The sequence below is a fragment of the Scleropages formosus genome, chromosome 2 (assembly GCF_900964775.1).
Source record: "Scleropages formosus chromosome 2, fSclFor1.1, whole genome shotgun sequence".
Lineage (NCBI taxonomy): Eukaryota > Metazoa > Chordata > Actinopteri > Osteoglossiformes > Osteoglossidae > Scleropages > Scleropages formosus.
In genome coordinates, this window is record NC_041807.1 from 28543122 (window position 1) to 28550775 (window position 7654).

The 7654-nt window shown below is 49.9% G+C and overlaps 1 long non-coding RNA gene across 1 annotated transcript; it reads left to right on the forward strand.

Moving 5' to 3' along the window:
• The first annotated feature begins 226 nt into the window (after positions 1-226).
• On the forward strand, positions 227-7306 carry LOC108936960 (uncharacterized). The gene is made up of 3 exons (XR_001966315.1): positions 227-614; positions 1374-1471; positions 7030-7306. It is a non-coding gene; the product is annotated as an uncharacterized LOC108936960 (long non-coding RNA).
• The last annotated feature ends 348 nt before the right edge of the window (positions 7307-7654 follow it).

Sequence of the window (7654 nt, forward strand, 5' to 3'; positions counted from 1 at the left end):
AGGAGAGTGTAAGCAAATACCGTGTCCGTGCGATCGCGATGCGGCACGCGCTGAGCTGCGGGCCTGCGCGCCGTAGCCGTTCGCCGCCGCGGCCGAGCTTTTCGCTGCGCACGGGGCAGCGTGTTAATAATTCAGGAAGCAGGAAACCGTTCAATGGGAGACACACCGATACACATGCGCTACATCTAAATCCTTTGTTATGCCATCCAGGCCTAATTATCTACATTTATCAGTTTTTCAGGCTAAGCACTTTTTTTTAACTTTACGCTGGAAAGTCTCCCGGGGCTTGAGCCGGCAACCTTCAGGTTGCACGGTCAAGCCTTTAGCTGCCGTTTTGTTGCCCCGGACAAACAGATGTCCGCTCATCCGTGTTCGGCGCGACAGTTTGAGGAGCGTGGCGCTGTCGGTATACGGTCTGCGCGGGGCGTTAGCCGCCCGCCACGCAACTGTTGGTACGAGTGACGTGGTGCGCGTGTATGCGTGTGTGCCGGGTGTGGCTGGAGGTATTACGAAGTCAGGGGAAGAGCTCGATCTCGCCGGTCGCCAAGCTCTCCGCGCTCTCTGCGCTCGCCGCCACCGTCTGCACAGTCCCTCCTCCGTGGGATGCTTATGAGGTGAGATTAAGGATGCGCCGCAGCAGCGGCTTCCAGTGATAACCCCCAAACCGCATTCCCGCTGTCCGGCCTGCGCACACAAATAACTCCAGGCCAAGGATTTATTAGAAAACGAAGCAAACCTGACATCTCCCAGCTGAAGAAGGGGGAAGACTTCCTATATTAAAGGGGGTGCCCTCAATCTTTCCCCATCTTATTCTAATTACAATCCAGCTGCTTCCCCCCCCTCTTTTTCTTTTTGTTTTTCTGTGTGCCTGACAGTCACTGTATCTTTTCCTCTCCCTCAGGGTAAAAAGTTATGAACTTCTTTTCTTCATATATAAATATAAATATATATATATATAACATAAAAATATATAAATAAATTCTGCTGCTTTTTAGAATGGGTTTCATTTATTCTGCACTGCTTGAGTAGTTTAGATTAGGGTAAGATTAATAACTGTAGGTTTAATGGTTATATGACGGAAAAGTGGTCACTAACATAGAGAGACTGTCCCATCTTGCATGGAATTAAAGTGTTAAAGTTCATAATTGTAATTTACTTTGTATACAGTTATTTATATTCATTCATTTACCTGAAGCATTTACAGTGTTAAGCTTCTTATAATTATTTGCCTGTTTATGTAGCTGGGTATTGGTCACACTACATTTTCTGTGGTCTGTGAGTGTGTGTGTGTGTGTGTGTGTGTGGCTACTCTGTGATAAACTGGTGTCTTATGCAGGGTGTATCTCCCTCTAACTCGTGTCCACTCATTCCAGGATTGGCTCTGGACCCCGGCGATCCTGACCGGGACAAAGGGTTGCTGAGAATGACTGGATGGATATACATCTGGGTAATTCCAGTGGAGCAATTTAGGGTAAGTACCTTGCTCAAGAGTACTTCAGCAAGAGGTGGGATTCAAACCTGGTTCCAGAGACTGCAGTTCTAACCACTATACCACCTGCTAATTATTGGTGCAAACCTTAACTTGGCTGAAGCCTTTGTCCAAGACGACTTACAGCGTTAGAGCAGTATGCTGAATTATTTACCCATTGATACAAGTGGGTAGTTCCTACTGGATCACTTCATGGTAACAACCTTCAGAAAGTGTGTTGCAATGGAGGATTTGAACCAAAGTCCTTTGCGTAGAAGGTGATGTCTGTTACCACTACGCCACTCATTGCCCTGTAGAAAAAATAGTTTAGGTCAGTAAATATTCTTTCTAGCGTGGGTGGAAGAGTTTGTCATCGGACCCGGAATTTCAACCTGAATTTTGGCAGCTCAGTTGTCCAGTTCCTTCCTGGAACCTGCTCTTGCAGATCTGAGCACTGTGCTTGACCGGAACTGCTCTTGTGAAACTGCGTGTAGAAATGGCAATCTGCTGTAAGCAAAGTGTCAGTCTGTCAACAGAATGTCAACGGTCGGCAAGTTAAGGTACGGTCGCCTGGCAGGATGGTTACCGTCACCTGGCAATGACATTCAGAGTGGACAGCAGATAAAGATGGTTGGGGGATTCACGGTCCCAAACGATGTTGCGCGTCTCACAGTGAGGTCAGTGTGAAGGAGGGCTCCCAGGGCTCCTGTGGTTACTCCCCTTCCCTGGGCTGCGTGGAATCAGCTCCCCTGAGCGGGAAGAGCCTGGTTTGTGGCTCCTTGTTTGGGCTTCAGCAGCTATTTGCAGACCCATTAATCTGTTCTCTTCCTGAGGATAGATTAGAAAACAGAAAACATAGCAACCTAACAACCTAAACACATAATAAGCGTGAGTTGACCGTGCTTTTTCACACAGTCATCATTACATTATTTGTTTGCATGAGCAGTCTCTTATCCAGAGTGACATAGAACTAGAGCAGCACATTTGTATATTGATTTTTTTTTTCTTTCTCGAAATGACCGATTCGAAGTACATTGCTCCACACATCACGCTTTGCCCCATCCTCGATTTGAACCCGGATTCCGGAGTCCACCCCCCTAACCGCAGCTCAGCGCTGCCTGTCAAGGTTGTTCTGCTCATGGTCACGTCGGTCTGCTGATGATAGGTTACCGGTGCCTGTGTACGAACTGGTCCTTTAACCTCGTGCGCCTCCCAACACAAACACATAACGTAACCTACTGTAGAGCAGCTGACTCCGCCTGGAAAGCATCCCAGCTGGAAAGTCCCAAGGAGCGCATCGGGCCGGCACATTACGAAGCCCTTCTCCACGCTGCCCGGTCTCGGGTGGCTTTGTTTTTCCGTGCAGAGGGAGGAAGCGGTTGCCACTGCGTTTCAGCACGACGATTAGAGTGGGAGTTCTTACTCAGGCCACGGGAGTAAAAAAGTGATGATTTAGGGGGAAGGAATATTTATCTGTTACATGCGATACCTTTGTTCTTCAATCGGTGGGTGCAGGGGAGAGGAGGGCGGTGGGCACTTGTCATGTGGCTCAGATCCCTCTCCTCTCCCACGCTCGAAGCCCCCACCCCCATCCAGCAACCCCTGGCCAGTAAGCATTGGTGACACACCATCCTGGGGGGGGGGAGCTCTCACTTGGCCTCCACATCAAACACACGCACGGACCACATTACCCCAGACCTCACTAAATGCGCTGGCTATTTTTGTCCAACTGTGACTCTTGCCCCCCCAACCTCCCCTGGCATCTTACGGGAGTGAGCCAGATTTACTGTAAAAGAGATCGTGGCAGGCACCGCGGCGCTCAGTCGGCCAGGGTGCGCTCTGTCGGACAGGCCTGGGCCCCATCCAGGGCCGTAGCGGCCGCCTGCTCCCTTTGTTTTTATTTTTGTTTCTCTGTTTTTTTTTTTTTTCTTTTTTTTTTCCCAGAAATGGTCTGATTGAGGCCAAGGAGTTCAGCCGTTCTTTCTGCCGACTTCTTTTCCTGCCCCATGTGTCCCCTGCCCCGCCCCGCCCCCTTTCTCTGTCTCATCGTCACATACTCCCTCTTTCCATCTGACCAATTACATAATCAAACACTGAACACAAAGGTTTTATTTCAAAACAGGATATCTGAAACATTTACTTAATGACCTCAAGATGTATCTTTAGATGACGACTGCAGTATGCAGTACACTACGACAAAACGTGCAGCATAAATAATGTAAGAAGTAAATTTAATTGCATTTTTAAAAGATGGTGACGCAAACGCAAAACAGAAGTGTCATTCTGAACCTGAAGGTTCATTTCAAAGCTTTCTATATAAGTTATTTTTGTATCTTTTTGCTTTTAGATCTGTTTATTTAGCTCATACCTTTCTCCCAAGGAGCTTACAATTATTTACTCACTTATACGAGAGGGTAAATACCTTCCTTGAGGGTACTGTGGTAGGAGGTAGGATTTGAACCTGTGCCCTTTGATACCAAGCATGGAGGATCGAGCCGCTACACCACCTACTGCCCGGGGTTGAAGAAGCTGGACAAATGAGAAACAACTAAGGACTGATTCTCGGACGAGTGGCGTTGGAGGACAGCATGCAGCAATGGGCAGATGGGAGCAGAAGGATCCTCAGAGCTTCCTCAGGCGAAACCCACCTTGGCCTAGACCCCTGAAACCCCGTCCCCCAGACTGCTCCCCGGTGGGTAGCCTTGGCACTCTGCAGTCAGGCAGCTGTTTCCCTCAGCGCCCTCTCTGTGCCTGTCTCCCTGGCACCGGAGCTGGGTGCTCAAGGAGAGCCCACCTCCCACCTCCCCGTCATACTCCACAGGAGCGTTGGTTCTGTCTTCACCTCCCTATCAAAATCGGGTGGAGACAGAGTTTAAGGAGAGGGAAGTGAGAGAACAGAATAGACAGGTGATAGATAGCTGGACGAGTTCTTCAAAACTCCAGAGCGAACCACAGACTCTACGGACACGACGTCACGGATGATCGTGTAACCTTGACAGTTCAGGCTGCATGGCAGCTCGGTGGATATCGCTGGTGCCTCACGACGCCTAGGCTGCGCGTTCCGGCGTGAGCTTGAGTCCAGATCAGTCTGTCAGGAGTTTGTATGTTCTTCCTGTATTTGCAGGGGTTTCCTCTGAGTGCTCTGCCAAAGTCCAAAGATGTGTTTCGGGTGAATGGATGTCTCTAAACAGCCCTTAGTGTGCGAGTCAGTGTATTACCTTGCTGTGCTGTCTTAAATCCTTGCAGAGGTTTGTAAATCACAAAATAAAAGGTGTCAGCAGCATACGGTTTAATAATATTTGTGCTTTTTAGGGAAAAGCACCTTGTAATCGAATAAATAAATGTAACTGCAAAGCAGCACAGCATTTTTACTGGAATATGGATATGAACAGAAAGCAGAACGAGAGACGGAATCGGAGAACACGGCCGCAATGAAGGGATGAAAGTTGAGAGAATCACAAGCCATCACAAGAAGGAGACCTTCATTCAAACGGGCAGGGGCCGCACCGCGGGGTCAGTCGCCGCTGGAGAAACGGTGTCCTGCTCACACCTGCTCTCTTGCCCCCATCATTACACACGTGCGTTTGCACATATTTGTGTTGTCAACAGTATTGATAGCCAGACATGAATTATTCAGGGTAATGTTTTGCACGACTCGTGTGATCCGCGACAGATGTGCCTGTGTGATCTCGGGACTCTCGACCGCAGGGCTCTTCCCTCCTGCGGTCCCGCGATTACCGTAACGCAGGCCGACCTCCCACGAGGCTGTCGCCCCAAAGTGGGGGAGCGCAAGGGAGACGCAGGGGTTGTGGCGGCGCTGCGGTCCTGGAAAACCAGCGGGCAGCCCCTGCCGTGGTAGGAGGGCTGCGGGCGCGGGGCCGGCCACCAGGGGTCGTGGGGTCGTGTTCCAGGCAGCGGAGCTGTGTAACCACCGAACGAAGCACAACAAGCTGCTGTAACGGCCCGAGTGAAACCCCAGCTGTATAAATGGTGGTGAGAAGTGGAGTGAAAGAAAGGGCAAAAGCACAGTCCTCCTGCTTGCGCAACAGGAAAATTATTTAATTCACAGGTAAACGGATTAACACATACCGTACATTAATGAGAGGCATTTGCGGACCAGCCCGCTGAAGGTGGTGATATAGGAAGGGTGAGAGAGGGAGGCTAAGTGTCTGGACACCGTGAAAGGGGGACTGTCGGGGAGGCACCTGCGACGTGGGAAAGCAGGGCTGGACCCTCTGAGGAGCGAGGCCCTGAAACCGGGCCGGGCGGCGCTTTCGGCACGAACCTCAAACACAGACAGGATGTACAGTGTTTTTCTGTTTCTCCCGACCTGGGTATGGTTCTCATTAAGGAGCTAACGGCTCTGGGTCCGTTTATGTCTGTCTCCTCTATTAGTCACATTAGCCCACATCACAGCTGCAGCCCCCTCCCACGCACTCCCCCTCGCTCACACGGACGCACCCTTGGCACCCGTTCCACCCGGGCCTTGCAGCAAACCCTTTCCTTTGCAGCATTTCAGTGGTCTTTCATGCCCTTCCTTCGATCCCTTCCCATTGTCCAGACCGGTGTCGCGTTGGCTGCGGTGCCCCTTCCCCACACGTGTTCGGAAGCTTCTTGCAGCCTTCCTTGTCCGCCCTGACTCCTTGAGCCGCCGTCATCAAGCTCCTCTCCTGCCGTCCATCACCCCGATGTAGCCGATCGCTTGACCCGACCGCTCTCGTACGTTATTCGCTTTGTTGCGTTGGGGTTTTTTTTTTTTAGTGTGGGAGAAGGGATTTTTTTTCATACCTTCATGGCTTCCAGTACATATTTACAGCTCGCCTGGAGCCACAGAAGGGCCCAAATTGGGCTCACGCTCCTGTCTGTTGAGCCTTTAACGACTCCAGGAGGCATATTTTTAAATTCTGGCTTGCACAATTTAACGACTTATGTGAGTGTACATGGCTGTTAAGCAGAAGGTTGTATTTTTGTGACTTCTTGTAGCTCTGTTAACATCCCAGTGGCACTGGAAATGCTCCTCTGACTAAACAGGGCCTGCCATCGTGGGGGGGGGGGGGGGGGGGTGCAAACCAGCAAAGCAGGCTGAGGCCTTTGTCCTCGCGGCCGGCCTGCTGTCATGTGGCCGTTTTACAGCGCTGTATCACCGACTGAAATAACGTCCTGCAAACAAGCCACACGACAACGCTATTCTTGGGTTACTGGCTCTGCTGCCTTTGTGAACTTGCCAGATGTTCCCACAATCAACCGAAAAGTTTAACAAAACCATTATATAATGTTTCTTTATAGCTTCTTTATTGTCCTGTGGAATTCAGAGAACAAAGATGATAAATGCAGTATAAATGTGGAGCTTACGTAGACCTTGCTTTAGGGTTAGGTTTGCGTGTAGCATTACTCTGTCCCCACGATAACATTTTATTCAGTATTGGAACAGCTGCACCAGCGACACGTCAATGGGATTCTTCAGCCGCAAGCAGGGAGAGGTTGTTTGGAAGCTAGTAAGTGTTGCAGAGTGCTGACATCCCATCCCATTTTCCTTTTCGTCTGTTCATGCTGGTTTGTAGGTGGCAGAAACGCTGCGCAATGGAAGAACACGAGGCCATGCGGACGCCCTCCCCAGCCTCTCCTTCGAGTGCCCGATCTTCGGTCCGGGAGAGAGGATGCTGCGGCGGAGGTGTCCAGGCTGCCCCTCCCCCAGCCGCACGTCCAGCTTCCTGGCTTGGGACAGCAGCTCCTCCTGGGCGTCCTGCCACTTCATCAGCAGGCGAAGCGTCAGCCTGCCCCCCGGGAGCCCGTAATGCCATCAGCCGTACTTATAACTTTGATTATGCGTCACAATGCCTGCCGTTCGATTCCGTTAATATAATTACCACTACAATATTGGTATTAAATGATGTTTTCCTAACATTGCAATAACGCTTATTTTGTGCTTTGGGGGGGAAAAAGTTTACTACGTTCTCCCTGATCAATACTGGCCTAGATTTATAACTGGAGATTAGCATTGTGAATATCAATTAAGGAAGAAAATCAATGGCATTCAAAAAAATAAGTTGGCTTCAACCCATCCTTTGGGAATTTTACAATTCTCCATCTTTCTTTCCTCACAGAGATGGAATTAAAATAACAGCTGACTGAATGGGCAAAAAGCACACATAAGAACTATAGAGAATAGAGGAACATTTTGTATAA